Below are 22,982 nucleotides of genomic sequence, written 5' to 3' on the forward strand. Positions count from 1 at the left end.
CAGCCATTTCAATGGTTGTCCATATAGTAAAACAAGGGAACGCTGGAGAGGGAAGCAGGTCTGAGGGGAAGCTGAACTCAGTGTTGGATGTGTGGACCATGATAATGGTTTTTTTGGTTATATAGATTTGGAGCTTTCAGGTGTAGCCAGCAATAGAGATATAAATTGAGGTATTGTCATTGTACAGCTGATTGAATGAGGTTACTAGCTTGGAGTAGGGAAGTGAAATTGAGTCATGCCCTACAAAGCCTTCCACAATTCAGGTCTCCGTATTACAGTCATATTAACTTGCTTTGAAGCCATGTCTTTAGTAGACATAATTTGGGGGGGGGGGGAAGAGGTAAGATAAGATGGAGAGAAGTGATTGGAGGAAGAATGGAAGGGATTCAAAATGTCTTTTTAATAGAATACCCACATTCCTGTCAACAGAGAGGAACAATTACTTAAAACAGGGTTGGGGGTAGGGTACTGGCAAGTTCATGGGCAGCTCTGTAGAAGTGGTGGTAGGTAAAACGTGTCTCTGTTTCTGTATCACATTTCCCGCTTTTATTCATGCCCCCTTCCCAACTCCTTTAAGGCTGTGTGCTGAGGTTCTCTTCCTCTTGTGAAAATCTCTTCCCAGAAAAGATCTGAAATAAATTCACCCAAAAGTGAAGATGACTAGTATTAAGCTTTGAAAGTTAACCTTAGTGGCAGCTTACATTCTCTGAAAATAACCACAGAAATATTTATGATCCCTCATGTTCCTCTATACCCTTGTCACTCCCACACTCTGTCCCCATTTGTGTGACTACACAAATAAGTGTCATTTGTGAGCTGTCAAAAATGCTCGTGAAAAAATAAACAAATGCCAAGTAAATCAAAGTGGCCAGAGCCCATTTATTCTTAGGAAAGTTAGAAATGGAAATGATCTCTCTAATATGTGAGATTTATAGAGAGTTTTTTCAAAATGTTTGCAATATCTGAGATTCAAATGTAAATAAATCTTATTCCAGTCCCTAGATAAAGAAAGCTCACATTTGCTTCGAACTTACAGTAAAAGCCTGTGAATTAGATTAATTTCTCTCAAAAATAATTTCAGTTTCACTCAGGAAGCCTAACTCTGTTCTTAAAAACGCAGGCATTTATGAGTTAACCATCTGAAACCTGACTAGAAACTTTAGTAATTATCTCCTGTGGCTACAAGATCCTCTCAAGTACATATAGAGAAATTTGATACCAAAAGGTGCTTTGCAGCCAGGAAAACTATATTTCCAAGAATCTGGTGGCTCCATTATTGGTACCTTTTAAAATGTGGAAATTGAGCCAGTGTCTGAATATTTCCCATAGTGTGCTAAGATTTTCCTTTTTAAATAACAACTCTATTGAAATCTCATCCACTTATTTAAAGTGTAAAATTAATGGTTTTTCATATATTTATAAAACTGTGCAACCATTAACACTAATTCCAGGCCATCTCCCCACATAGAACCCCTGTGCCCGTTAACAGGCACTCTCTATTTCCTCCCAACCTTCCGAGCCCTAGGCAACCACCAACGTGCCTTCTGTCTGTATGGCTTTGTCTATTCTATACATTTCATATCAGGAGATCAAAAATAAGCAATTTTTTGTGACTGGCTATTTTCACTTAGCATAATGTTTTCAGGGTTCATCCATGCTGTATGACGTACATATATCAGTACTGTATTCCTTTTTATTGCTGAATAATATTCTACTTGTATGGATACATCACATTTTGTTGACCCATTCGTTAGTTAATGGACATCTGGGTTGTTTCCACGTTTTGGCTGTTAGGCTGCCATGTACAGGTTTTTGTGTAGGTGTATGTTTTCATTTCTCTTGGGTATATACCTAAGAGTGGAATTGCTAAGTCAAATGATAATTCTATGTTTAACCATTGAGAAACTGCCAGACTGTTTCCCACCAGCAGTTTATGTGAGTTCCAATTTCTTTTCATCCTTCCCTACACTTGTTATTGCCTTTTTGCTTATGCTCCTTTTAATTGGGTATAAGGTAATATCTCTTTGTGGTTTTGATTTGCATTTATGTGATTACTAATGATGTTGGGCCTCTTTTCATGTGCTAATCGGCGACTGGTATATCTTCTTTGGAGAAATATCTACTCAGATCTTTTGCCCATTTTGAAATTGGGTTTTCTTTTATTATTGATTTTTAGGAGTTCTTTATATATTCTAGATACAAACAAGTCTTCTTCATTTTTGAGAGACTACACCAAAGAAAATAAATATTAGATAGATCAAAATATCTGGTGTTAGCACCCAAAACTGAGATATATGCATATACATACAAATAACTATAAGATACAATTCTTTGTATGTTTTAGCAAGAAAATCTCCTCATTATTTGCAATAAGAAAACCCTCAGTATACAAATGTTCAAAAGAATGTGCAAAATGTACAATAACAGAACTCAGTTAAGCAAATTATGGCATATTTATGTGGTGAAACATTATGGTGTCTTGAAAATGATAATTATGAAGTGCTCTCCATGACCTTGGAAGACTTCTATGAAGCATCAAATGAACGCACACACAGAGTATAATCTTAACTATGTTGTTTCAAAAATGTAGAAAACAGGGTGCCTGTGTGGCTCAATCAGTTAAGCATCCGACTCTTGATTTCAGCTCAGGTCATGATCTCACCGTTGGGAGATCGGCCCCGCATCTAGCTTAGCACAGAGCGTGGAGCCTGCTTGGGATTCTCTCTCTCTCTCTCTCTCTCTCTCTCTCTCTCTCTCTCTCCCCCTCTCCCTCTCCCTGTGACCCTTCCCCTCTCATGTTCTCTCTCTCTGTTTCTCAAAATAAATAAACTTAAAAATGTATAGAAAACAGACAAGACAAAAAATTCTGGTATGTTAGTTGTGGCAGCACATGGGCAGCGGAATGACAGGTGCTGTTTTCCCCGTGCTCGGCATTTGGCTACAGTAAGCATGCATTTCTTCTATAATCGGGCATTTGATGGGGAAGGAGGCAAAGCTGTCTCAGCAGTAACACAAAAAAATGTAACACTAAAATAATATACTATCTTTAACAAATTTTCATGATTTTGGAAGTATGTGGTTTTTCATGGCATTTCGTTACATCTTTGTGAGTCATGCCAGGAAGTTAGAGTCATCTTACCTACAAAATCCCACAAGCATTTATGTTGGACCTTATTTCCCCAAGTGTTTAAGATACTTCTTGGAAGTAGCTTGGCATACTGAAACACATTTCCTCGTTCAGAAACAATACTTTATGGTATTAGCATTAGCACAGCCCTCTACTTTGAAATATCTATGAAGTCCTTATCAAGGACAATTTTTCTTTGCTTAGTTTTTGTTTGTTTCCTTCACATATTATTGAAAGAGAGGCCAGTAAAGCTTTGAAAAACAGACCTTGTGCCACAATAACTCCATGCAGCTCCTTTGCTCAGGGGCCAAGGATATTCCCAGGATGGAGGCAGGCACTGGATCTCTGGCCGCAGTTCCTGCAACTGCTATCATTTCAAGACAAACCACTAATTGCCGAGGAATTCACTGGGAGCTAAAAAGGAACTTTCCTTCACAGTGCACTCCTTGAGATCTCTGGCAGATTTCTTTTGTTCTCAGGCCCTGAGTTGTCATTATCCATGACAGTTCTCATTTCCTATTCTCCATGCGAATATATTCTAAGGCAAAACTACTTTTGAAAAACAAAATGTTCTGGTAGGTTTGGATCCACAGCGATACAGTGATGTTGGCACAGGGCTGGGGACACATGTCCAGAACTGCTGTTTGTAAATGTGATAGCAATTTTGCTAAAAATAAGGACTTTCTTTGCAATTTATGGAGGTATGGATAGAGGAGAAACTGGAGTTGTCCTTCATTTTTCAAATGCCCTTTCATTTCCTGCTGTGTGCTGATGTTTCAAAGTCTCCACATGAATTAAAGTTCCAACGAGATTTGCCATAGCGGTTTCTTGGGAATGTCCATAAATATTTTTTTGCTTTGGTTTTTGTTCTCAGCAGAAAGTGTTGCTTGTGATTATCCCTTTTCTAAATTACATCTCTTTTTAAGATCTGAAAAAATAAGCTTTTGTGTTTTTCAGGAAGTACATGATTTTTTTTTCTGCCCTGCTTAAGACCAAGGGGTTTTACTTTAGGAGCATGGAGCTGAAGTTTTCAATTACTGATTCTCCAAGAAGGCAACAGTGCCTTCTCACCACTGACTTCCTGGTTTAAGTAAACTTTTCTCACATTTTTCCCGTAAGTGATCATTGTTTTAACAGGTTAATTATTTTACCACATAAAGTGGTCATTGTTCTCCGTGCTCAGTGCTCTGAATAAATCAGGCCCTTCCTTGTGTTAGGACACTCACCGCTCCCCCCCCCCCCCCCCGGGGTTCAGCAGCGCTAACCAATTTGCTCAGAGATTTTTTTATCCACCCAAGGACTTAAAAGTTTGGTAACGTTTGAACGAGTTTAAAGAAGAGAAAAAGAATCCTGCAATTCAAAGAAGATCCCTTGAAGCATAACCCCTGCTGGGCTCTAGGTCACAAAGTAGTGGATATATTACTCCCCAGGGCTTTGCAATATTAGCTATGGTGGACAGTGCCTCTTTTCTTCTACTGATTTGTTTACTTTATTTTTAACAACAGGATTCCGTTAAGGCAAACACACACACACACACACACACACTCACACACACACACAAATTAGGTAGGAATGCAAGGGCATTTCCAAGTTCAATTTCTTTCCATGGATTGCACTTTCTATTCCCTGGGGAATGTTGAGGAACGTTGGCCGTTGCTGACAGATCTTGCTGTTTGACATCCCTCCTCCTCAGGTTGAGCCACATAGGACTGAGCAGGAGGCTTTAAATGTACCAACCACGTGATAAACCTATTGATGGAATTATAGCTGAAGTCACTGAGCGCTTATTTGTCACCCATGTTGTTCCTTTTCTCATTTAATTCTCAAAACCTCTGGAAGAGGTCAATGTGATTGTTGTCTTTGTTTTGCCGGGGTTAAGTGAGTTGGCCAAGGTTACACAGCCATTGAAGGGCAGAGGCAGGAATTCAGGGCCGGCCACCCCATACCAGTGAATGTTGGCTTTCTACCCCTATTATTTTGGACTCAACTACAAAAGTACCTACATCTGTCAGCTCTTCCTATTATTTCCACGTGCTTCCCATGGACAGGAGTGCAAGTTTGCAAATCCCAGCTGTCCACTGAAATAGTGCACAACCACCTCATGTATTATACAGAATGTCTACTAGGGCACCAGAATCCTATGTGTTTATAGTGTCTTCAACAAATATTGCACTCTGTATTATTTGGAATTAAATTGATAAAAACTAGTAAAATGTATGTTTTAATACAGTTACTCTCTCAGGTGAATAAGGTGAATGCCATTATCTGTTTGCTTTAATAGCATTTAGAAGTTTATACAAGTTTAAGGGGCCACCTCGGTGGCTCGGTCAGTTAAGTGTCTGACTTCAGCCCAGGTCATGATCTCGCGGTTTTTGAGTTTAAGTCCCGCATCCAGCTCTGTGCTGACAACTCAGAGTCTGGAACCTGCTTTGGATTCTGTGTCTCCCGCTCTCTGCCCCTCCCCTGCTCGTGCTCTGTCTCTGTCTCTCTCTCAAAAATAAAAATAAACATTAAAAAAAATTAAGAAATTTATACAAGTTTAAGAAGCATTATATTACATCTTATCTATTTTTTCTCATTGAAACTATTACATTATATTTTAATTGTTATTAAAGTGGTAAATGCATTCACCATAGGAGATACTGAAAAATTAAAAAGAAATTAGAAGTCAACTCAGATCCATATATTTTATTATTTATTTTTAATGTTTATTTATTTTTGAGAGACAGAGATAGAGTGCGAGCAGGGGAGAGGCAGAGAGAGGGAGGCACAGAATCTGAAGCAGGCTCCAGGCTCTGAGCTGTCAGCATACAGCCCGAGGTGGGGCTTGAACTCACAAACGGTGAGATGGTGACCTGAGCCAAAGTCAGACGCTTACCCGACTGAGCCATCCAGGCACCCCAACTTAGATTCATATATTTAGGGATAACCACTGCTAGCATGATGATGTCTCTTTTAGTTAATATCTCATAAACATATTCTTGCTACAAAATATTATGACATAACATTATATTTAAGGATTATATACTGTATCATTGTATGAGTCTAGCATCTTTTATTTAACCAATCTCCTATTTTTGGACATTTACTTTTTTTAACTATTCATTATTGAAAACAATGCAGCAATTACCCTTGAAGGCAAATCTTTGTGTACATTCATAATTATTTCCTTAAGATAATTTCTTAAAAGTAGAACTTCAGGACCAAAGGATAGGCAAAGCATTAGGACTTTTTTCTTTCTGGAAAAATTTTAACAATACTTTAAGGCCCAACAGCGAAATGAGAGTTACTCTACCCCCTGCCAACATTGGGTGTTATCAATCAATGTCCAAGTAATTACCAATTCTATAGGAGAAAAATAATATTTTGCTCTATTTTTCATTGTTTAAAGTCACTATGAGGGGCGCCTGGGTGGCGCAGTCGGTTAAGCGTCCGATTTCAGCCAGGTCACGATTTCGCGGTCCGTGAGTTGGAGCCCCGCGTCGGGCTCTGGGCTGATGGCTCAGAGCCTGGAGCCTGTTTCCAATTCTGTGTCTCCCTCTCTCTCTGCCCCTCCCCCGTTCATGCTTTGTCTCTCTGTGTCCCAAAAATAAATAAAAATGTTAAAAAAAAAAAAAAAACAACATAAAATAGAAAAAAAAAAAAAAGTCACTATGAGGCCAGACATCTTTTCATAGTTTATCAGCCATTTGTATTTCTCTTTTCATTACATTTTGAGAAGCAAAATTTTAAACAATTTTTCATTCAGTCTAAGCAATACCAAATATCTTGATGATAGATTAACAAAAAAGTTTTAGATATTTTTTCCTGGAGTCCTTCTCCTTTATTTAGATGACAAGCCGTAGAATTTTAAGGTTGAAGGTTACCTTAATGTTTGACACATACCTGTGTAGCTTTGGTAACTTGCTGGGTTTTTCTGCTCTGAATGGACATGCACATATGGGCACTAAATTAATGGAGAAATGTGAAATGAATGACTAATAAGACCTTTTTCTGACCTCACTGAGAACTAAAATGTTGAGTTGTCAGGTTATTTGTGGCTACAAAAATAATACTGGCAAATAGTCTGGGGCTATCAAATTCAGTTCCGTCTGTAATTGAATTAGAGACCCACATCCTTTTCTCCAAGGAGATTGGTGTACCAAACCCTGCCTTTGACAGTGTTTAGTATTACACAAGATTTCAGCCAATGAACAAAGTTTCTATTTATGGAAAATGTCAAGGGTGATAAGCATGAAAGAGTAGTAATATCATTATTTTCTATCTAACTTACTTAATAATTGGATATGAACAGTGAGAAAATTTCTGCCAAATACAAATGTTCTGTCCTAAGAAATTGAGTTAAAGTTTCAAAGGTTGTGGAATCCTAAAAATCCAAAACCAATGCAAAACGAACACTTCAGATGGGGGCAATTGTAGGTAGAAAGTCCCATGGAAATGTGCACAGGTTTTATGTCAAAAAGAAAAGCATTCTTGAACAGCTAGTCCTCCCCTGCATGGGGCTGGTGTATTTTTGAGAATTTGCATATCGTCACTTCCAAAAGGAATATTTTGTGGTCTCTTCCAGTTGCTTCCATTCCTGCATGCTCACGTGCACGTGCGCACACCTGTTCCAGGATTGTAGTTCCTGGACTCTGAATTCCTCAGCGTCACAGAGTTTGCATGTCCCATCTACAACCCTGAGTCTGGCATAGCCCAGTTGCTCACCAAATGTGCATGATGGAATGAAAAAACAAACCTGCCAAAGCGTACCAGAATAAAGGGTTCAGGTAGGTGATTCTGTCATTACCATCTCCACTGTCAGATGAGAAGACAGGCTGGTGAAAGTTGAGACTTGTTCAAGATTGTACTGTTGGTGACAGAGCCAAGACCTGAACTCAGATCTCCTGTTCCTAGAATTAGGTTCTCTCAACAGAAGAAGAAAATGAACTTACGCATCTTTATTTTTTTTTTTAAACTTTTTTTTCAACGTTTATTTATTTTTGGGACAGAGAGAGACAGAGCATGAACGGGGGAGGGGCAGAGAGAGAGGGAGACACAGAATCGGAAACAGGCTCCAGGCTCTGAGCCATCAGCCCAGAGCCTGACCCGGGGCTCGAACTCACGGACTGAGAGATCGTGACCTGGCTGAAGTCGGACGCTTAACCGACTGCGCCACCCAGGCGCCCTGAGCTTATGCGTCTTTAAACCTCTATATCCATATCATAAATGTGAATTTATTAGTATTGGCAAGGTTATTTTTCATTCTATATTTATTAATACCTGTCTCATTTCCCAAATAATTCAAAACATCCGATGGGTGTACAATGAGAGAGAAAAAGGGAAAGAGAGAGCGGGAAAGACTAACGATCACATACTGGGAAAATATACTCTAGAAGTATAATAAGTAACACTTAGTACTGTATGCCAGATATTGTTCTAAGTGCTTTACATAAATTAACTCATTTAATCAAACAATGACTCTGTGAGGTGGGTACTTACTATTATCCCAACTTTACAATCATAGGAAATGAAGCACAGAGAATTCCAGTAACTTTCTCAGGTCACAGAGCTAATATGCAGCGAAGCCTGCATGTAAACCTAAGTAGTTGTGGGCCTGATACTTAATGCATGTTACTATTCTGCCCGCTAAATATATCCTTGGGATCTGTACTGCTCTAACTACCGTCTCCAGATCCAGGCCCTGAGAAGCTATGCCCCTGAATCTACCCTCACACTTGGTTCCTTTTTGCAGACTGATTATGCTTCCACTTTGGTAAGTAACTGTGTATTAAGATCAGCATTTGATAAGACTTGTTAAGTTGTTCTCAGGAGGAGATTTGACCCATGTTAAGTCTAGACTCCAATTTTGAGTTCCCTTATTTACTAGTTGTGTGATCTTGGGCGAAGCACCTAGCTACTTTGTGCCTCAGTTTCCCCACTTGTCAGATTTGGACAATAATAATAACTATCACATGATCAGTGTGAGCATGAACTCACCATGGATAAAAAGCACTTAGCGCAGTACCTGGTGCATAGTAATAATCGATGTCAGCTATTATTATTGTTATGAGAAAATACAGTACTTTTTGATCTTTCCACTTAGGCCCCAGAAGTTACATTCTTGGAGAAGAATTTGAATCCTCAGGACTAAGAAAATAAAATCAGGCCCAGGTAATATACCCACTAACTGTTTGTAGCTTAGTATTAATTGAATCCTAGCTTTTGGTTCAACTGCTTGGCCTAAATTGGTAACTTTAGCTCAACCAGACTCAGGTATAATAGGTCTTTTGAATTTTTATATCTACAGGCTTTCTATATTAGTTTCTTGTTTAAAAACTTTCAAGTACAATGCTAATCATAGAAAGTAGAAACTCTAGAAATGTATAAAGGGAAAAATGTCTGTCAGTCATAATCTCATTTTCTAACAATGGTAAGAATTAAATAAGACAGGGGCGCCTGGGTGGCTCAGTCGGTTGAGCAGCCGACTTCAGCTCAAGTCATGATCTCGAGGTCCGTGAGTTCGAGCCCCGCGTCAGGCTCTGTGCTGACAGCTCAGAGCCTGGAGCCTGTTTCAGATTCTGTGTCTCCCTCTCTCTGACCCTGCCCTGTTCATGCTCTGTCTCTCCCTGTCTCAAAAATAAATAAAAAACGTTAAAAAAAAATTAAAAAAAAAAAGAATTAAATAAGACATAATTCCTGGTTGTAGCACAGTGTCATTGACTCATCTTTAATTAAAGATTGGCCATCTTTAATTTTGTTTATTCCTCATTATATAACATAGTGACTAGCAAAAGACCCATTGCCCTGCCCAGGAAGAAGACTGTTAGCAGTAACTGACCTCTATCTATTTGTTTTTTCCCTATTCCCCATGACCCTGTGCCCTCCTGCCAGAGAGGAATTTGTTGTCCCAATTAATTGTCCCAAATTTTGTGTTTATTACCATTTCTTAATTTCATCAGGCACACACATATACACATGCAAAAACACATGCACATGTATATGAATGTGTGCCTAAATAGCATAATGTTTGGTTAGCTTGTTTTGATACATTATTTCTATCAAGACATATTATTAAGATTCACCCATGTTGGCTTATGTGGCTAAAGCTCATTCATGGAAAACATTTTTATAATATTTTATCATGGGCTGGATACCACAACTTATTTATCCTTCTCTTGATACATGTGAATGTGCCTTTGGAGATATATTTCTTTTAAAAGGATATGCATTTTTTAATGTTAAGACCAAATGCCAAACGCAGTTTTGCTTCTGCCTTCTGCCTGTTTCTGCACTTACCGTTATATTTAAAAATTTTCTCATTTCATTATAAATTTTAGAAATAATAACATCTCATTCAGTGGATATATCATAATTCACTTAACCATCTTGTTGTTATTAGACATTTAGATTGTATCTCATCTCAACTAGCACAATTACCATATAAACAAACATTATTGAATACAAATACGGTTTTTGAATTTTGTGTTATTTCCTGAAAACGACTTCCAGAAGCGGAAGCACTCGGTCAAATACCCAAACATTGTAGGGCTCTTGTATATACAGCCAAATCAGTTTGCAGAGCATTGGACTCATTAACACCCTACCCGCAATGATTCAGAGTGCTGTAGAAATGTCAACTGAGAGTCTGGATATTCATTCAAATCACTATGTTGTACACCTGAAACTAATATAACATTATATATCAGCCATACTTGATTATATATTATATATTATTATATATATAATATTATATATTATATATCAACTATACTTGATTATATAGTATATATTATTATATATATAATATTACATATTATATATCAACTGTATCTACTATGTCAATATACTATTATTTGGAATCATTCAGATAAATTGGCAACATTTTTAATTTTTCTTTCTGGACATCTGTTCTGTTTGAGTAGAGCTAGAATTAAGCCAACATGCTGCCACATGCAAATTGTTTTGTTTTGGGAATTCTTGTGTTTTATGCTTTGCATTTGCCATAAATTAGCCTCCTTTTCCCTTTATGTATTTCAGGTTGTTGTGTTCTTGAAGTCATTCTTTGGTTTATTTGGCATAATGAAATCTATAACGTCTCGTCTTTAAATAACTAACTTCACTGAAACCCTTGTCAGCTTTAATAGGATTCAGGTGAGGGAATTTTTGCTTCCTTGGCATTGGAATTCCAACTCTTCTGTAGATTATTTAAAAAGCATCTCAGTCTCCATTGCAGTGCCAACCAATATAAACACAATGGTGCCAGCATTTGTGGGTGTCATTTTCTCTCCTGGAGGAAATCATAATGAATTCAATATGACGTTTATTATTGTCTCTGTCTGTATGCAAGAATTGATAAAAATCATTTGGTTTCATTACATCTAAACTCAATAACAATAAAGTGGATAAACAGTGGTTAGAAAAGCCCGGTAGCCAAAGCATAATAGAAGCTTTTTTGGCCCAGATGGGTTGTAGCACAATACTCCATACACATTTTAAAAGAAGATGTTAGTTCAGAGAAGGGTCAAAGTCATTCTACAAACATACAAAAGACATTAAAAATATTGGTCTCCAGCTAGGTAAAGCCAAAGGATCTTGACTCCAAATCAACCTCAAGTTTTTTGTCTTGTTCATGAGTGTTAGACCACAATTCATAGAGTTTATCTTTTTTCTATTGGTATCTTTCCCACAGACACACTTTTCATTTTTGTGCTATGTTTTCATCCACCCTCAGTTTAGGTTTGAGTGCTGCTTGTATTTAATTTTACAGGAAAAAGAGTTTTTTTTTGGAAATAAAGGTATAAAATCATCCTGCAGTTTATGTCATGTATCAGGCCATTTTTACTGAACTGTTTTTACTTCCTTTTAAAATATCGTGAGAGTTACCATTGCCTAACTTTTCCAAGGAGGAACATATGGACTATCAATGGCTATCCTTTCTGTGCCTAAATTTCCCCATCTATAAAATGAGGATTAAAAATGGGGCACCTGGGTGGCTCAGTTGGTTAAGCCTCTGACTTCAGCTCAGGTCATGATCTCACGGTTCATGAGTTGGAGCCCCACATAGGGCTCTGCGCTGACGACTTGGAGCCTGGATCCTGCTTCAGATTCTGTGTCTCCCTCTCTCTCTCTCTCTGCCCCTCCCCTGCTTGTACTCTCTCTCTCTCTCAGAAATCATAAGTGAATAAACTTAAAAAAAAAAAAAAACACAGCACCACTTCAGGGGCATCTGGCTGGCTTAGTTGGTAGAGCATGAGGCTCTTAATCTTGGGATCACAAGTTCAAGCCCCATGGTGGACATAGAGCTTACTTTGAAAATAAAACAACACAAGGAAACAGTACTGCTTCATGTAGCTAAGGTTAAATGAGCTAGGCAAAATCCTTTGTATAATGATGGGCCCAGAGAAAATGTTATATAAGAATTAATATTTTTATTTTTATTCACTCTAATACAAATATTTATGCTAATGAAATCTCCGGTAGACTCTAAACACCTGTCCAACTACTGAGAATCAATTAAGAAAATAATACCGACTGGAGGCACAAAATAACCATTATTGACCCTTGGTTTAGTAAACATTAATTTGAGGGCTGTGCTAAGCAAAGAAAAATATTAAATAAATGAATGCACTTCCAGATCAGAAGATTTTGAGCAAAAACAGTGCAAGCTACAGACATGTGTGCATTTTGCTAAAAGGACAGCCTCCTCTATTTTGGAAGATTTTTCTGTCTGATGGAGTTGTCTGCTCATAAGGATCCTTGAGGAGGGAATGTCGGAGGTATGTGTATGCTCCACACACCATCTACCATCCCTCCTCTTCCTAATGCAACCTGGAAAGTGGGCTGCCAAGTCCTCAGGAGGGGCCAGCTCTTCCGTTGTCCCAGGAGGTGAATCTTGATTCCATTCCCCACCCTGGTGAGTGGTTTAGAAACAGGTGAATCATTCCATTCTTGCTAATGCCACGCTGTAACCAGGGCACAGGGGTGCAAGAGCGCCTGGCTCTGGGGGTCCCAAACAGATCATGTTCGGCCACTCGCTGCTGACAGACACCAAAAGTATGATGTGGAGTGGTGGTGAAACAAGATGGAATTTATTTCAGTGAGGCCAACACTGAGAAGACAGAGGACTAGCATATCAAAGACAGTCTCCAATGTGCTGAAAATGCTTCCAGGTTTATATACGGAAAACATGGGACAAAGGTCAGTGGGTACATGCAGGTGGATGGTAAAGGTTAGGCTGATCATTGTCTTGGGGCCAATCATGTGGGGTCTTGCCAATGTCAGAGCAGTCCTTAGTACTTGAGGGTTCCTGTCACAGCATGATTTGCCTGCAGGGTCTTTTGCCTGAGTTAAGAGATAAGCTGGAAAGAGGAACTTAATCAGTTAGAAAGTACAGGCTGAGGTCAAAATGGAGGTAGTTGAAGTCCTCTTTTAACACGAGACAAGGTCTACTAGGGGACTTCTGGGAGAATGTTCCTGGAACTTAAAAAGGGTTGCATGGGGGCGCCTGGGTGGCGCAGTCGGTTAGGCGTCCGACTTCAGCCAGGTCACGATCTCGCGGTCCGTGAGTTCGAGCCCCGCGTCAGGCTCTGGGCTGATGGCTCAGAGCCTGGAGCCTGTTTCCGATTCTGTGTCTCCCTCTCTCTCTCTGCCCCTCCCCCGTTCATGCTCTGTCTCTCTCTGTCTTAAAAATAAATAAACGTTGGAAAAAAAAATTTTTTTAAAAAAAGGGTTGCATGAAGGAAATGATTTCATCTTTCAACCTTTGGACATTAATGTGTAAGGGTGTAGGGATTAGAACCACAGCAACCCTTTGACCATGAGTGGATTAATCTGAAGAGATAAACCTTCATGCTGAGAATGGGGGAGCAGGAATTTGGAAAAGAACATGGATCCCTGATGATGTCATTGAGCTGCTGAATTAACCAACCTATAACACCTTCACTCTGTTACTCTGTGTTTTTTTGAATTATTTTAAAAATTTTTTAAAAGTTCATTTATTTTGAGAGAGAGAGAGTGAGTGGGGGAGAGGGAGAGAGAATCCCAAGCAGGTTCCACCCTCGGTGCAGAGCCCAACATGGGGTTTGACCTCATAATCATAAGATCACAACCTAAGCTGATATCAAGAGTCAATGCTTAGCAAACTGAATCACCCAGGCACCCCTCTATTACTCTGTTTTAATATGTGAGATCTTAGATCTCTTAACTGTTTAAGCCAGTTTCAGTTGAGGCTTCTGTTACTTGCAGCAAAAAACATCCAAAGTAACACAGAGGAGCATACATGTAAGACATGAGGTACATGTCTTACGTGGCTCGGCAGAAATACTAGTTTCTTATTGCTGGTATAACACATTTCCACAAACTTTGGCTTTCAACAACACAAATTTATTCTCTTACAGCTCTAGAGGTCAGACGTCCAAATTCAAGCTGTTGGCAGGGCTGAGTTCCTTCTGGAGGTTTAGGAGAGAAGTAGTTTCCTTGCCTTCTTTGGCTTCTAGGACGTCCTATATTCCTTGGCCATGGCCCCGTCTTCCCATCACTGGAGTCTCTTGCTTCCAAGAGCACATCTCCCGCTACTGACTTGGCTGTCCTTCTGCCTTCTTATAGGGACACTAGACCTCACTGAGTAGTCCAGGATAATCTCCCCATCCCCTCATAAGATAGAAATCTAAGACCCCTATCCTAATCACATCTACAAAGTTCATTGTGCCTTGTAAGGTAGCATAGTCACAGGTTCTGGGGATGACGACATTAACATCGTTGGGGAGAGGATCATTATTCAGCCTACCACATCAGGTAAACTGAGCCAACCTGGGAGAGTGGCCATCACAGCCAGATCACCGTATGTACCTATGGAGGGAACAGCATGATGAAGACATTGTTAAACTGCCATTATTGTCTCCTTTATCTTCCGAGTCTCAGCCAAAATCTTTGTCTTTGCAAGTGATTGTATCTTAATTCCTAATCAGTAGCCCTAATTTAGCCCAGAATGATCAATCCTTCTTGCTTCATCTCTGTAATAATGACATTTGACATTTAAAGTGAGCTGTTATTCTATGTACTATTTTAAGAACTTTATCTGCACTAAAGAAATTAATCATCATAAACCTCTGTAATTGTTGCTACTTATATACCCATTTTATACATGAGCAAATTGGACTTCATTTGTGTCAATTCACGCAGCTTACTATGAGTGCTTATTTTTTCGGCTTATGTAGGAGCCTGTGATGTGGTTTCTCTTCCAGAAATAGAAAATAAATTCAAGTTCTTACCACTGAGGACCAGTTAGGATGATTTTAGTTGCAATTTTCACCATATCCATGGGGGTTAAACAATTAAGAGTTTATTCTCTCCCCAAAAAGAAGCTCAGAGTTAGGATTGCAGGGTGGGTTAATTCAGCTGCTCAGTCATGTCAAGTTTCCTTTTACTAGGGAGGAAAGCCTCTTTCCAAAGCCCCTAAGCAGTGTTTCTCTTTTGGTTTGATCCCTGCGCTAGTCACTGGCCAAGAGGAATGGCCCGTCATGACTCATGCTTGGGCCTCAGCCTAACTGCTGTGAGCACATTGCTGCCTGATCCCTGAATAAGACCAGGGGTCTATTAGCAAAGAGAGAAGAGAAGGAGCCAAGGGGGCACACACACCATAGAAAGTAGAATGGAAGCTAAAACCTACGAAACAACCCTATAACTCATCTCAAGGTATCTCCCACCACTTGGAACAAATAGGACCTGGGCCCATTCATTGCTTTTTTTTTTTTTTTTTAATTTTTTTTTTTCAACGTTTATTTATTTTTGGGACAGAGAGAGACAGAGCATGAACGGGGGAGGGGCAGAGAGAGAGGGAGACACAGAATTGGAAACAGGCTCCAGGCTCCGAGCCATCAGCCCAGAGCCTGACGCGGGGCTCGAACTCCCAGACCGCGAGATCGTGACCTGGCTGAAGTCGGACGCTTAACCGACTGCGCCACCCAGGCGCCCCCTTTTTTTTTTTTTTTTTTTTAAATTTTTTTTTTCAACGTTTATTTATTTTGCCCATTCATTGCTTTGATCCAAAGCAGACTTTAGAGTTACTCTTCGGCTGGGACTAGTGTGGTAGTGCATATAAGTCAGGGGGCATGCTGTCACCCAATTGAACAGAGTGTCATTGGAAGCAGTGTTTGACTCCCTCCTTGTCAATGCAACTCAAAGGGTCCATGTAGTAAACAGTTCTAGTAACTTGGAAGACAGTATTATTTTCCTAAGGAAGGAAAATTTCTCATCATGGACCAAATATGCACTATTTCAGATAGGGACCTTTCATATTCACTGAATAATTTTTTTGAAGTTACTTTCTACAATTTCCCCCCACATAACCTATTTCACCAACAGTAAAGCACATGATACCTCATTTATCTTCCTGTAGCAGAGCAGAGCTGAGTCAAACCTTCACTGCCAAGCAGGCTCCGGGGGCCGAGCCAGAGTCTGTGCTCAGCAAGCTCAGGCCTCCCGTCCCCACAGTACCAGCTCCTGTCAGGATCCGACTCTGGACCTTTAGCTCATATGTCATAGTTAGTGAACAACCCATTCCTGTATCAATGTCCCTGTTGCTATTGAACCACGTTCATGTTCATTTCTTCAGAAAAGGAGGATTGTTCAGCCTGGAGTTTCCATCATATGGACGTGCGTAAGTGTCCCGTCTTACTGTCTGAACATCCCAACAAAGCTAAGAGCAGCCACTTCACCATTAATCAGCAATCAGATGAAGAGCTGACTTCGGAAGAGAACTTCTCTTGCTACTGTGGCCTGCCCCACACTCTGACACACTGAAGGACAGGTGGGCAGGAATCGGTTGGCCTGTTCAAAACAGTAAATGATGCAAGTGGCAGGACACATCTTGCTTTGCCTTTGACTTGCATCACGGTGTCTCTTTTCTCCACTGCCGTTTTTTTTTTTTTTTTTTTTTTTTCCTGTGTGGATCAAAGTCTCAGGAGTAATTACCCCTCAGTAACTCAGTAGTGCCCTTTGTACAGGTGGGGTCCTCGTCATTTGAGCCAGAGGATGGTTAACGTGTACATATAACATTACACAGAGTCCAATACTTTTCTGATAACTCCTATAAATTGTCTTTAAAATTTTTTTAATGTTTATTTATTTATTTTTTAATTTTTTTTTAACGTTTATTTATTTTTGAGACAGAGAGAGACACAGCATGAACGGGGGAGGGGCAGAGAGAGAGGGAGACACAGAATCGGGAACAGGCTCCAGGCTCCGAGCCATCAGCCCAGAGCCCGACGCGGGGCTCGAACTCGCGGACCGCGAGATCGTGACCTGAGCTGAAGTCGGACGCTTAACCTGAGCTGAAGTCGGACGCTTAACCGACTGAGCCACCCAGGCGCCCCTAATGTTTATTTATTTTTGAGAGAGAGAGGGACAGAGTGCGAGCAGGGGAGGGGCAGAGAGACAGAGAGGGAGACACAGAATCTGAGATGTCAGCACAGAGTCTGAGGTGGGGCTCAAACTCACAAACTGCAAAATGATGACGTGAGCCGAAGTCGGATGCTTAACTGACTGAGCCACCCAGGCGCCCCTCCTAGTCAATTGTCTTGTGGGTCAGCAAAGCCAAGGATGAGGTTAAATGGGAAGGGTTGGTTTGGGGCTTTTTGGCCTGTTCAGTTGCACGGATGCCCCCATAGGTCACCTCTCTAGCCTGTGGAGCAGTGACAGTGCAATGTGTTGCACACCTTGGAGTTGCCTTCATTCTTTCCACCAGGACTTGGCCAAAACACTCAGGCACTAGAGCATCTGGGAACGGCTTTCTTTGTCCCGGTCATCTATGTAGAAAGCTAAGGCAGATACTGGAAACGGTCTATTTTCTCTCCATTTCTGACACCCCTCTTGCTTCTGTAAGTATTGCTTTGCAATTGTCCTCACTGCCTTGCAAATCACTCAGAGCCCTGCCGGCAGATCTGAGATAATATCTCTAATTGAAAGTGAGAGGTTGTCTGATTTGCCTGGTTTAGGATGAGTCACTTGTATGTTTGAGAAGTGAAGTCCCAGATTCTGTTATTGATACTGGAAACTGTACAGAAGGATTGAGTCTGGAGTTTAGAACACACATCATGAATCTCACACCAGTGATGCTCTGCCTGTTCAGAGGGATGGAACAAGAAACAAATCTCTAAGGTGGAGGTTTTTGTGAAAAATCTCAGATTTTATTAGAGAGGTCTTTTGAGTACATAACATATTGAACTTTAATATTATGGACTTGAAAGAAAATATTTCCTTTGGAGTAGGAAGCCTCTGTTATGTTTTGGAAGAATTTTCCAGTAAATCATCTAACAGCTGCTTTACTGTACAGGCCTTGAAATTTTATCCTTTCATTGGTTACATACGCTTTTGCCTTTGGAAACTTCACATGCTTCTCTTTACCAGTAATATTTTGTTCCCAAAATATCAGCTCCCAGGGAGGATTTCATAAAGGCTGACCCAACAAGAAATGTTTTTGAGCAAACCTTCTGGATATCTTTGGCTAGGTACCATGCTCTATGTAAGTACACTCTATGTAAGATTATTACTTAAAATCCAAAAAGCCAGCCTACAGAGATAATGGGTTTGTGGCAAAAGAACATTCTAACCATCTCTTAACATAAAGGCATCTTGTATCTGTGAGTGTGGCAACAGTGATTACACTGGGTGCTAGTAGGGGTGTAACGTGAGGGAGCCTGTGTGTGTGTTGCAGTGGGAAGGTGTGATGGCACAAAGCCCTAGCAGAAATATGACCAGTGGCAATTCTCCCCTTCAGGTAGCAGATGGAAGATGGCCTTGACTGAGAGGGAGACACTAAATAAATACCTCCAAAAGGGAACAGAAAGAGAATAGCTTGCTTGGTGCCACATTATTGAAATAAGCTTGCAATTCTCAAAGTTTGTTGCACATGAGGGTCACCTGGAAGGTACATGCTCCAGAATAGAGTCATGATGTGTTGATTTCTAGAAAGGGTCTGCTGGCTAGTGACGATTGAAAAACAGAAAAAAAAAAAAAAAGAGGCTGGAAACTCACCAAGCATGACTTCAGTTTGTGGAGCAGAGTTATTGAAGTCCTTTAATGGAGGAAGATTCCCCACAGACAGTGTAAGAACAAAGTGGGGCTGGAGAGGGGAGAGCAACAAGCTTTGCTCTAACAGGCCCATCTGACACTGGTGGCGGTTCTTATGGGGTGGAAATAGAGGCGGGCACGTGGCTTCAAGTGTGGTTGGTCAATGGAAGAGTTTTCAAGGAGATTTTTCAGTGGCAATTTGAAGAGAATAAAAACAGGAGAGGAACCAATTAAAACTTTGGCAGTACATGAAAAATTTGCAAATCATTGGTGAACCTGGGTTCAATTTTGGCTCATCTATTGACCTTGATCCAGAATAACCCCTCATTTTTGAAATTCTATGCATTGGCATATTAAGAGGTTAATAAATAAAATAGCTCTTTCTTACTTACATTCCCAGTGAGCCAGTCAGATCAATGGAGATAAAAAATATCAGTGTGGGGGGCCCTGGGTGGCTCAGTTGGATGAACATCTGACTTTGGCTCAGGTCATGATCTCATGGTTCATGAGTTCAAGCCCCACATCAGCCTCACTGCTGTCAGCACAGAGCCTGCTCCAGATCCTCTATCCCCCCTTCTCTCTGCCCCTTCCCCACTTGCACCGTCTCTCTCAAAAATAAATAAATCTTTGGGGCGCCTGGGTGGCGCAGTCGGTTAAGCGTCCGACTTCAGCCAGGTCACGATCTCGCGGTCCGTGAGTTCGAGCCCCGCGTCAGGCTCTGGGCTGATGGCTCGGAGCCTGGAGCCTGTTTCCGATTCTGTGTCTCCCTCTCTCTCTGCCCCTCCCCCGTTCATGCTCTGTCTCTCTCTGTCCCAAAATAAATAAACGTTGAAAAAAAAAAATTAAAAAAAAAAATAAATCTTTAAAAAACATATATCAGCATGATTACTGACAGCAATTACATTGGAGGGTACGAGTAAGTGGTTAAATAGGCTTGCTAAGACTCTGCGCCCTTCTTCTTGGCCTTGATTCAGCCCAACTGAGGGAAACTTGCATTTGCAAAGTGCACTCTTACCCATGATCCTTGTTTCACATTAGTTCAGGCATGGAGGGAAGAAAAGAGCAAATTCCTAGTAGTTACTCATTTAAACATTGTTTAATAGAGAAGCTCTCCTCAAGTGAAACCGATGGATTTAATCCACTGGTGAAACAATAGGATAAGAGTTACCAATCTAAGTGGTGCTCTTCTGTTTTAAAAAATCTGTACTTTTTAACACGATGGCAGAAGTAGAAAATTATATGATTCATACATGACGGTAGGAAAAAGTGTATGAGTCTGTTTGAAGTTGGAGAAGCAATGAGCTTAAGGGCTCTGGGCTTCACAAGACTTTACAACCTTGGTTCACCTGTAACCCATTTGTGGCACACAGTTGTGCACTGGTGTGGGATCCAGGCCGACAGGCCTAAAGGATCTGCCACCTATTTCGTTACTATATTTTCTGAGGAAATCATAAGATTTTTCTCCCTTTAATTTGTTAATCTGTATGGTCTCTTTCCAATAACGATTTCCTCTCTGATACCAACTAGGTGTCCTACAATTCAATTCAATCCTGCCACTAACTACCCTGAATTAGCACAGACCCCATAGGTTAAGGGCTCAGTGCCACAAGACTGTCCTCTCACTTCAGGTCCTGGTCACAAATTGCTGGGGTCCCCATAAGGCTGGCCAACTGGCTATAAATATAAGACTTCCCATGACCACCCCCCTCCCAGGTTTGATCATTTGATAGAATGATTCATAGAACTCAGAAAAGCTCTATAATTATGATCACCGTTTTATGATAAAGGACACGACTCAGAAATAGCCAAATGGAAGAAATGCATGCGACAAGGTAATAGGAGGCGGAGCAGGGCAGGCACAGAACTTACATGTGCTCTCCTGGCACACCACCATCCCAGCACACTGATATTGTCACCCACCTGGTTGCTGCCCAGGCTTCGCTGTTTAAGAATGTTTTATCCAGGTTTCAGTAGGTAGGCATGATTGATTCACTCATTGAACATTGTGATTGAACCATCTCCAATCCCCCTGCCTTCCCCTCCTCAAATGTCAAGGGCTGGGACTGAAACTTCTAAACCTCTAATCCTACGCTTGGTCTTTCTGGTGATCAGCTTTTATCCTGAAGGTTTGGTAGAAAGGGGTTCATTATGAATAACAACATACACTCCTTTCCCTCAGGAAACGCCAAGGATTTTAAGAGCTTTGTGCCAAGAACATGAGACAAAGACCAAATATATCTTTTATTATACCACAACGAGGTAAATATATATTAATAGATTTTTCTGATGTTAAACAATTCTTACATTCTTGTATTTTGTATACTCAATTCACTTTGGCCTGCTAGTATTTCATTTAGGGTTTTCCCATTGTGAGAACGGCCTATAATTCTCCTTGTTCATATTGTCATTGTCTCATTTTATTAGCAAGTTTCATTTAGGTTTATTAATTAGTTGGGGATAATTTCCTCTTTTTTTAGTGTTAGGAAAAGCTTGTTTAAAATTAGAACAGGTTCCTTGAATGTTTCATTCACATATGGAAATTTCTGAGCTGATTTTACATTTTGAGAAATCTTTTAATTACTGATCCAGTTATGATAATGATTATATGATCATTCCGATTTTTTATTTCTTCTTAGTCTTTAGTTTTGGTAAGTTGCATTTTACTAGAAATTTGTCCACATCATTTAGGTTTTAAACATGTGGACGTAACATTATTCATAATGTTTTATCTTTTTTCTTTTTTTTAAAGTCTTTTGGGGCGCCTGAGTGGCACAGTCGGTTAAGCGTCCGACTTCAGCCAGGTCACGATCTCGCGGTCCGTGAGTTCGAGCCCCACGTCAGGCTCTGGGCTGATGGCTCAGAGCCTGGAGCCTGCTTCCGATTCTGTGTCTCCCTCTCTCTCTGCCCCTCCCCCGTTCATGCTCTGTCTCTCTCTGTCCCAAAAATAAATAAACATTGAAAAAAAAAATTAAAGTCTTTTCTTAAGTTTATTTATTTATTGAGAGAGAGAGAGCACATGCACACCAGTGGGGGAGGGGCAGAGAGAGAGGGAGAGAGAGAGAATCCCAAGCAGTTTCTGCAAGTCAGTTCAGAACCCAGTGTGGGGCTCAAACTCATAACTGTGAGATCATGACCTGAACCAAAATCAGATGCTTAACTGACTGAGCCACCCAGGCACCCCTTCATAATGTCTTTTCTTATATTTTCTTTTCTTTTAAGTGTTTATTTATTTATTTTGAAAGAGAAAGACAGAGTGAGCAAATCTGAGTGGGAGAGGGGCAGAGACAGAAGGAGAGAGAGAGAATTCCAAGCAGGCTCTACACTCAGCACGGAGCCTATGAGATCACGATCTGAACTGAAATCAAGAGTCAGATGCTTAACCAACTGAGCCACCCAGGCACACCAGTTTTTTCTTCTATTTTAATATTTGCTGCAATTATGCTCCTCTTTTCAATCTTAATGTATTTTATTTTTGCTCAAAGTACCAAAGCAGAAGTTATAGCTTATGATTGAACGTAACTCTTGTTGTGAGGCCTGTGAGCCTTTAGATACTTAAGGATGGCACTAATTTCTGTCATTTACTCCACAGATGGGTGTGAAACTTGTTTTGAATGCCTTTTTTTTAATGGAGGTAGAGGGACATTCCAGAGGTTTCCATTGGGCTTCCCAGTATGATCGCTCTAAGATGGCCCACAGACCAACGGCCCAGTGTGAGAGTTGTGCCACCAAACATGCCAATTCCAATTATACAGCCAGAGGGAAAAATCAGCCAATGTCAAAAGAACAAGAAATAAGCGTGACGATG

General features: G+C 40.4%; 1 long non-coding RNA gene across 2 annotated transcripts; it reads left to right on the forward strand.

Annotated features, from left to right (window-relative positions):
* The first annotated feature begins 6,751 nt into the window (after positions 1-6,751).
* On the forward strand, positions 6,752-21,852 carry LOC124515302 (uncharacterized). 2 transcript variants are annotated; one of them, XR_006962785.1, is made up of 5 exons: positions 6,752-7,896; positions 9,213-9,280; positions 11,147-11,260; positions 12,744-12,885; positions 21,357-21,852. It is a non-coding gene; the product is annotated as an uncharacterized LOC124515302 (long non-coding RNA). The 2 variants fall into 2 exon arrangements; XR_006962784.1 differs by lacking the exon at positions 21,357-21,852 and having other exon boundaries at positions 12,744-13,661.
* Positions 21,853-22,982: the final 1,130 nt, after the last annotated feature.

The sequence above is a fragment of the Lynx rufus genome, unplaced genomic scaffold, assembly GCF_022079265.1.
Source record: "Lynx rufus isolate CCGP_SWC_20201006 ecotype Redwood Valley unplaced genomic scaffold, mLynRuf1.p SCAF_2, whole genome shotgun sequence".
Lineage (NCBI taxonomy): Eukaryota > Metazoa > Chordata > Mammalia > Carnivora > Felidae > Lynx > Lynx rufus.